Here is a 9,073-nt window from a genome sequence, read left to right on the forward strand (position 1 = left end):
GTTGGCAGTGCCTGCTTGCATTGCTTTACAAAGGAAAAAAATAATTTTAAAATGAGTTTTCGTGGTGGGAGAAGCCCTTTGGAGAACAGAAAGGGAATGTTTGTGGCTGGAAATCCTCCTCTGCTGTGGCAGCTGGTGGGCGAGCGAGAGAAGCTGGAGCTCCTGCAACAAAAAGTCCCTTCAGAGCACCCAGCACAAAGCCAGGTGGTGGGAGGAGGCTGGAGCAGGGGCTCCTGGTCATTAAAATCCCATTTCTGTGTGTGAGTGTGTGCTGGAGCTGCTGCAGAGAGCAGGGAGTGTGGGAGCTGGAGCCTCTGGGATGTGTGTGTGGGTGATCCCATCTCCCTGTGCCCATGGGATGCCATTCCATGGACATTCCAGGGCTGTCCCAGGGAGCTGAGGGGACAGAGGATGCTCCAAATGCTCAGAACTCAGTGCTTTGGGGTGGTGGTGAAGTTTTCCACCTTTTGCAGTGGAAAACGGGCAATTCCCAAACCTTTCTGCTCTGTCCAGCATGGCCTGAGGCTCTGGGGGTGGAGAAAAGCAAAGTTCTGGTTCCTGGTGGCTTTTCAGGTTGGGATGCTCAGCCCAGGCTCAGAGACACTCTAATAAATGTCTTAGTATGATGGAAAGACCTGGAGTGACACAGAAATGAGCTAAGATTTTTGGGACAGAGAGTGGAAAACCTTTGTGAGACACCTTTGGTTTAGTGGAGTTCACACAGGGCTCAGCCAGCTTAATAAATTTGGAATATTTTCTGTGCTTTGGTAGAAATGTTTGGGAATTTGTGGTGCTGAAGAGCAGGAGGGGGCTGGTTCCAGCAGGGCTGTGGGATTTGGCAAATGAGGAGCTTTGATGGGGTTCAGGGCACACAAAGAGGAAAAAAATAACTTTTAGAGGTACCAGTAAGGAGTTGGGAGAAAGTTGGATGTAATTTTATCCCAGGATTGCCCTTTTCACCACCTCTGTCCTCCTCACCTCGCTCTCCTCCATGGCCATGGGGCATTTTCTCCATCTGCCCACTTTGGATTTTTATAGCTACTCAAGATGTGGCTTTTCTCTTTCTCTTATGGCTGGGCTGGGAACAAACCCTGATGTGCCCTGTCAGTTCTGTTCCCTCCTCACCGTGCTGCTCTGGGCTGCTGCCCCTTGAGTTTATTCCCTTTGGCACATGCCTGGCTGCAGGCACAGCCCCTGCTGCTGTGTCTGTGCTCTCTCATGGGCTGGGTGATGTCCAAGCTGCTCCTTTGCTTTGTGGAAAATCCATTTCCCAAGATATCTGAACGGGAGCAGCATTTGGGGCTGGCCCTTTGCGTGTGCCTGGTGGGATTTGGGATTTTTGGAGTGGGGTGGGCAGGTTAAACCTGGGGTTAAATGTGCCCAAGCTGATTCCCAGAAAAAAGGGAAAATCCCAACCCTCTGAAGCTGGGATGCAGCTCCCTGGAGCTCCTTGTTATGTAGAAATTCCAATGGATCTTCTACAGAAATGGTGTTTAATGTGCAAATATCTCCTCTGGCAACCCAGGGTTTTGTGACCATGGTGAAATGTTTTGTCCTGGTGGGAATGGGGATGTGATGTTGGAGGGGAGAGGAGGAGCAGGCCAACAATCATCCAGCACAGGCTGAGTGGGAAGGAGGGAAGGATTCCATCCAGCTGGAGATGGATTTCTTGAATGAGAGAGGAATCAAAAAAAAAAAAAAAAAAAAAAAACAAAAAGGGTGCCTTTAAAAAAAAAAAGAAGAAAGCTGTGTCATTTAAAAGTAAAAGTCGATAATGTTCAGCACTAAGAGGCTTTGGTGTTAAATAATTCTCTTTTCAGGCTAGTGGGTTATAAATTCAGGGTGTCCCTGGTTTGCACTTTACCCTGGATTGGGGAGGGGGTGTCAGGCAGGGAGGGATGGACCTGACAGTGCACAGGGATGTCCTGAGCTGCTCCCAGCTCAGAATGTGCCAATGTTACAGCAAAATAGAGGTTGAAAACCAACCCAAGGAATTCCTTTTCCACCCAGTTCTCCCTGCTGGATGATGCTGAAGGGCCCAAAAGCACAGAGGGTTCAGGACAGGCCATTAAACCCCACAGCTCAGGCTCCAGAGGCTTGGAAGGAAAATGCTGTGATGCTTCTGGTTGAGTTTAAAGAGTCAGAGACTTTTTGGCAGGATGAAAACAGGGCTAAGCTGTGAACAGATGAAATGCCTGGTGTGGGGGAAAGGTGGAATGCTGCAAATCTGGGGGAGTAAAGATCTGTGAGGGCTGTGGTTGAGAAATAATTCTGCAGTGTGTGGCTTGTGGCAATTAAAGGAGCTGCCACCATCGTGGCATCATTAAGGCTGGAAAAACATTCTGAGATCAAGTCCACCACTAAGCCAGGAACACATCTCCACATCTTTTAAATGCCTCCAGGTATCCTTTACATAACTTTAAAGGATAGAGGGAGTTATTGTTGATGATATTCTGGGAAAATCTGATTTTTCCTGTGCCTGTTGGAGTGGGAGCTGTAGGATCATCTCCTGCTTCCTGGAAAAACTGAGCAAATCACACCAAGCAGGTGCTGAAATCACTCCTTGCCTCCATTTGGCCACCAGACCAGCAGGTTTGGGGTGGAATTGAGTTCTTTTCCAGCTGAGTTTGGTTGGGGGAGAGGCTGCAGCCCCTGGCACACCTTGCCCAGCCAGGAGCTGGCATTAACCAAGACCTGCATTTGAAGCTGAGCTGTGAATAATTCATGGCCGCTGAAATGCCACCCGGCTTGGTGGCACAGGGCTGGCACATCCAAGGGATTTCAGGTTTCCCAGTGGCTCAGTGTGTAAAATGAGCCCTTCCCCTGCTCCTTGTCTGGGTTGCCCCACAATTGAAAACAATTGACCCAAACTGCAAGCGCCATTCCCTCCACACTGATGAATACTGACCCTGACAAAGGCTGGGATTGATTTTGCTGCTCCTGTCAGCCAGAAATGCTGGAAAATAAACCTGAGGCTGGGCTGGGGTGATGTAGAGCAGCAGGACACCCTTCCCCACTGGCTTTTCCCTCACACCTTTGCTGCAGCCTTATAAACTTCAGGTTTTTAAGGCACTACCTCGATTTCAAGCCACCCTCATCCTCCTCTTTCCTCTCTCCTCCTGCAGCTGAATCAAGGAATAATTGGTGGTTTTCCTCCCCTCCCACCTCCTTGCACTTGGGTGCTTGTGCCTCCTTAAATGTGTTTTTAGTCCGGTGCTTCATTAGAAAAGGCCTTTGATGGTGAAAAGTGTGGGGTTTTAATTTATTTTTTTGGTAATAATTACTCCTCTGCTTCTGGGCAGAGTGGAAATGAGATTTTCCATGGACACATGGCGGGGATTATTTAAATCCATCCCCACCACTCAGACCGGTAGAAATTGTTATTAAACGAGGGAATCAGCTGGGAAAATAATTCATCCCCCCCCCTGCTTGGAAGTGGTCCAGACACTCTGTGGTGATTTGTTTTGTCTCGAAACAGACACTGACTCCTTTTTTTGGGTGGTGAGGGGCAGTTTGGGGCCTGGATGCTGCTCCATGGGGGAAAGGCATCACTCCCCAGCAGCCGAGCCCGTTTAATCCCCAGCCAGCCCAGCCTGGCTGTCACCCCGGGCTGTATTTCCCAATTAAGACCATCAAGCTCGATGATGAAGCTTTGATAGGCGCTTTTTACATTTATTTTATTTCCCCAGCCCTTTCAGGCGGTGAATGAAGGTGTTTAGTGAGCTCATCCATCACTTTTAACTCGGTGAATTCCCACCTCCCACTGCTGCTGCTGCTCTCTTTGAATGGAAATAATTTAAAATAACGCTGCAAATGGGGACAGCAGGGGAGCTGTGTCATCACCAGGGGGTTCTGTCTGTCCCATGGGTGACACAAACTGGGCTCACCCCCTTCCACCCTGACCCTTCATCCTCACACATCTCTTGGCTACTGAGAGATGGGGAGGAAGGACAAAAAACCCCTCTGGAGCATCTGAAGCACAGAAGGTTCTTTTGCATCTCAAAAGGGGATTTTGGCACCTCCAGGAAAAAGTCCAAAGCTTCTGGACACATTGAAGTTTTTGCAGGCCTTGCCAGGCTGTGTTTTGACACATCCCAGTGTGAAAGGAGCCCCAAGGCTGATCCCTTTTGTCCAGCCCAGGGTGCAATATGTTCTTGCAGGTGTTTTCCTCTCCCCTTATCCAGGATTAGCGCCAGGCTGGGGAGCTGGGCGGGGGTTTTGGGATGAATCCACCGTGGTGTGCTGCAGGTCACTTCTCTGGTGCCCTGGGGAGGGAGGATTATCCCTGGCCTGGCAGAAATGCCCATCTGGAGCCAGTCCTCTCCTGCATTCCCTGCTGTCATCAGCTGCTGGCTCCTCCAGTGGGGCTCGTTATCCCAAAGATGATGAGCTGGAGATTTGGGGGGGAAAAAAAAGAAAAAAAAAAAGAAAAAAAAAAGGAAAAAAAGAAAAAAAAAAGGAAGCATCTATTGACATAATAATATGGACATAATATGGATAAATCACTGGGGAAGATTTGTTGTTGTGCTGATCTTTGCAGCAGCGTTCCTTAAACAGTGACACAAACCCTGTCACTGAGAGCAGAGAAAAAAAGCAAAATATTTGCATTTGGAGGGCCTGTGTTGGAGCAGAGAAGCCAAACAGGCAGCCAGGGAAAATCCAGGGATGGTTTTTTTGTGGTTTTCCTGCTTGTCCAGCAGAATTTGTTGTGCCTGGGGACGGGGGAGCTGGGCAGTGTTCGGCTGCTCAGAGCACAGGATCACATCCCTGCTCTGCTCCCTGCTCTGTTTGCATCCTTGGGGGCAGCTGGAGGCTGAAATCCCCCCATCAGCAGGGAAATAACCTGCCAAAAGCAATGGAGTGCTGGGGAATAGGGAGTTTGCTTTGGGCAGCTCAAGCTGTTCTCCTTATTGCCTGGATTTTTCCCTTTGTTTGGCTTTGCAGGAATGGCTGCAGCCACTTTCTGCTGCCCCTGGGCTCAGGGAAGGGGATTTAAAATGAAACAACTGCACCCAAAACTGTGCCCAGCAGGAAGAGCAACCCACAGGGTGCCAGAAATTCGATTTCAACCTCTACTGCAGTGACAGAGGAGAGGGGTGCTGAGAAATCCTCTCATTGGAACAGAAGATGAAAAAGCCGCCCAAAAAATCCCTTTTTCCCCTGCATGTTCCTCAGGATGTCCTGTGCTCTGGGGGGGCTTCCTGACCCCCTGGATGGGGTTGGAGGCCACCAGCCCCACATGGGACATCACAGACCCATCCCATGGGTGCCTGTCCCCCCAAACCAGCCGTGCCCAGGGCCAGGAGTTTCCCTTTGCTCCATCCCTGAGCGTGGCAGGAGCTGTTTGCCTTCACTTTGCTGGGATTTTGGTGGGAAGGGCAGGGTTTAGGGTCCTGCCAAGGATTTGGGGGAAAAAAGGGAAAAACAGGGGGTGATGGCAGCTCCTGGCTGTGGAAAAAATCCCTTCCCAAGGAGGGAGGGGGACAGGCAGGACCCTGGGAGCCGGGCTGGCCGTGCCTCTCGTGCTCTGGCTCTCATCAGAGCAAGAGGGGACCTCAGCCTGCCTAAACTCTTCCAAATGTGATCTGTGCTCCAATAAAATAAACATCTTAGGGAAAGCCAAGCCCCAGGCACACATTTTGGCAGCTGATCACTCTCTAATTGCAGGAAGAGCAGTTGGGAGAGGGGTTTGTTGTTTTTTTTTTGTTTTGTTTTAGTTTTTTGGTTTCTGATGAGAAAACTGGGCTGGAGGATCAGAGTTGAAACTTCTCTCCCCACATCTCCCCACCCCCAAAAATCCTGGGGTTTTCTCTTTTGTATGAGTGGAATTCAACTTATTTCAAGGAACAGGAAACACAGAGAGCCTCTGCTAAGTGTGAACCTCAAACTCTCAGCGAGGGCCTGGATACAGGGAGTTCTCCACATATTTTTTCCTTTGTTGTTTGACGACACCAAGGGCAGATTTGAGGGCTGGGAGAGGATTTTGGTGAACTGGGGCTGTTGCTTCTCAGGCCTGGCTGTTCCTGGGTGTTCCTCCCATCCCAAAACTCCTGAGGCTCTGGAATGGGATGGAGATAATTAACACCAGCCCCAATTTCCATCGACGTGGCAAAACTCAGTTTGTGGTGAGGGGACAGAGCAGGAGCAGCCACACTCTGCCCTCATTCTGGGGTCACATCCAGCCTCTTAATGGGCTCATTCCTTCCAAAAATCAAACAAAGCACCAACAAAACCAAAGGGAGAGGCTGGAATTAGGGATTTTAGGGAAATCTCCATCCTGCTTTTCCAGAAAAGTGCAGGAGTCCAGGCCAGCACTGCTGTTCTCCATCACATCCCTCTCCCTTTTCTTTTTCCTCCTCTTCTTTCACTTTTTTTACACATGTTGGCAGCCAGTTGGGTGTTTTTATGAGCAAATTATTAGGAATTTCTTTTCCTGTGGCCTCTTCCCTTTGGATACTGAGGGCTGCAAATGGATTTAAAGGGCCTGTTCCTAACCAGCCCTGCTTCCTCTCACCTTAGTGAGGAGTTGCTCATGTAAATCCAGCATGATTTGGGTTCTTTTGTATCTCCCCAATCATAAAAGTCCCATTCCAAGAGCCTTTCCAGCCTTTTTTCCCCCTCCTGTGCTAGAATCTGAAGAAAATGCTGTTTGTTTTATGGCAAACTCTCATTTATTGTAACACAGATCCTTATTTCAGGCCAATTCTCTTCCAGGGAGTCATTTCCAGAAGCAATGAGCCCAACATGTTTTCCTTTGAATTGCTGATTGTTTTTCTCTGGGCATTTGTGCAAATTGCCTCTCCTGCAAAATCCAGGTTCTATCAGCTGCAGCTCCTTATTCCCCTGGAGTAGAGTTTGCTGGGAAAATTCCAGCAATTTCTGTACAAAACCAGAGGTTTGGGAGCAAATTGTGTCGTTGGGAGGATATAAATACATTTTATTTTGGGGAGGATGGGATAGGAAAATGGATCTCTCCAACAGCAGGAGGTTTACTTTTTCCTTTTTTTTCCCACTAAATTAAATAGAGTTATAATTATAGCAAAGCATTTTGATTGCTCCCAAGTGTTTATTTTTAGCATTTTGTTTAGCAGGAAATAAAAACAAATTGGGAGTTGGGGGGGAAATGATGGTTCTGAAACGGAGCAAGGAGCTTTCCCTTCCCTCCCTATCCTAACCTGCATGCAAATGAGCTGCATGCAAATGAGCTGCTAATTGTCCCTGCTGGAGATATCGATGGGGGGATAGCAGAAATCCAATTTCTGAGCTTTTATGGGGTCCCTTTGCTGAGGGACACTGAGGGGCTGTGGCACAGGGGGACAAGGGAGGGACAGGGGCACAAGGGAGGGTGGCATTTCCATGGGATCGTCCTGGGAAAGCCCTCCCAGGTCGGGGAGTCCAGCACAACCCCAGACACTGCTCTTGGGTGGCACTGCGAGGTGACACTGCTCTGTGGGATGACGTTTTTGGGTGACATTGCTCCGTGAGGTGACACTGCTCTGTGGGGTTTCACTGCTCTTGGGTGGCACTATGAGGTGACACTGCTCTGTGGGGTCCCTGCTGTGTCCCTGCTCTCCAGTGTCCCTTTGTCCCACGGGCTGAGGCGGAGGCCTTGTGGCTGCTGGGAGTGACCAACCTTTACCCACAATAAAATTCCTTCTCCTTGCTGTTTGTATCCAGAGTTTTAGGCTCTAATCCGTGCCTGCCCCCATGGAGGGGCTGGTTTGGGGTCCCTGTGGGTCCCTTCCAGCCCAAACCATTCCATGGATCCAGTACAGAGCTGTCAGCCACAGCTCCTGACTCTGCTGGCCAGGATTTATGGATGGAGACCTCCCAGGAGCCCAGAATTCCCTTTTGCTATCAAATACCCCTGGCATGGAGCTTGGTGTGGAGCCAAGGGAAACACAGGGATTTGGGGATTTGGGGATTTGGGAATCTGAGGCTGTGAGAGCACAGGAGGTCACTGTGGGGATCCTGCTGCCGTAGGAAAAATTTCAGCTTTCCCTCCAGGTTTGCTCTTAGAATGCATCAAAATTCCTGTGCTGAATCCAAGGAGCAGCCCAAATGTTTGGGGATTTTTTATTTTTGGAGATGCTGTTCAGGGTTGTGATTCCCACAGAGCATTCCCAGCAGGCACAATCATTTTATAAACATATTAAAGTTAATTTGGATGTCACATTTCAGGGCCAGGCTGAGCAACCTGCCCTTCCTACCCTCCAAAATCCAACACTCTGCAGGAGGAGCAGGCTGGAATTTGGGTAGCACAGGGATGATGGTGCAACAGGGATGTCTGGAGTTTATGACATGAAAAGTGCAAACCTTGGCAAAACTGGGAAGGCTCTTGGAACAAGAAGAGAGCAGAATAATTAATCCCCACTGGTGCTTTCTTAACAGCAAAGACTTAGGAATTTTTAATGAATTTATTGGTAAGCTCAAAAGGAGCTTTAAAGTTCCATATTTTGAAATTTATGAATTTTAAAAATCCTCTTTACCCTGAGAGTCTCTGAGGACGGAAGTCTTTCCAAGCTGTGGGGAACAGAGGCTTTAAACTGTGCTGTTTAGAAACCTTTTTTATAAACCTTCGTGACCACGGAGCTGGGGCAGCTCAGGAGCAATCCCAGCAGTGCCCACACTGGGTTTGTGTAAAATTCAGTAAAAAAAAATGAGGATGAACCCAAAGGAGGAATTTCCTGGCTCTAAATTTTGGAGAATTTGGCAAATCCAATTCTGGTCACTCCATTTGGGTGAATTGCAGAATTTTGATTGCTCCTCAATTTCAGTCAGTCCACAGCCATTTTTTTATTTATTTATTTTTAAATCCTGCCATGACTTTGGATGTTCTCAGCCACAGCAGTGCCCTGTCCACTTGGGACCTCCCACAAAGTCCTTGATCTCAGGGATATCCCTGGAGGTTGATTTGAGCTCCTTTTATCCCCTAAGAATTCAGTTTTTCAGCATCAGGAGGTGTCCTCAGATCCTGCATTAAGAGAGGTGAAAAAAGAGCATTTCATTCTCATTTCTGTTTTATTCATCCTCATTATATGGATATATTTTATAATATATAAATAAAATATAA

The 9,073-nt window shown here is 48.5% G+C and overlaps 1 protein-coding gene and 1 long non-coding RNA gene across 3 annotated transcripts in view; one reads left to right on the top strand and one right to left on the bottom strand.

Moving 5' to 3' along the window:
- The window catches only part of LRRC75A (leucine rich repeat containing 75A), a 54,431-nt gene that overhangs the window by 39,896 nt on the left and 5,462 nt on the right, over nucleotides 1-9,073 (top strand). The gene's annotated exons all lie outside the window — the stretch shown is intronic.
- Nucleotides 8,792-9,073, bottom strand: part of LOC115948380 — a 16,560-nt gene continuing 16,278 nt past the window's right edge. Inside the window, exon 5 of the long non-coding RNA XR_004082199.1 lies at nucleotides 8,792-8,974. This is a non-coding gene — a long non-coding RNA (uncharacterized LOC115948380). The remainder of the gene's footprint in view (nucleotides 8,975-9,073) is intronic.

Source organism: Geospiza fortis, unplaced genomic scaffold (genome assembly GCF_000277835.1).
Source record: "Geospiza fortis unplaced genomic scaffold, GeoFor_1.0 scaffold425, whole genome shotgun sequence".
Taxonomy (NCBI): Eukaryota; Metazoa; Chordata; class Aves; order Passeriformes; family Thraupidae; genus Geospiza; species Geospiza fortis.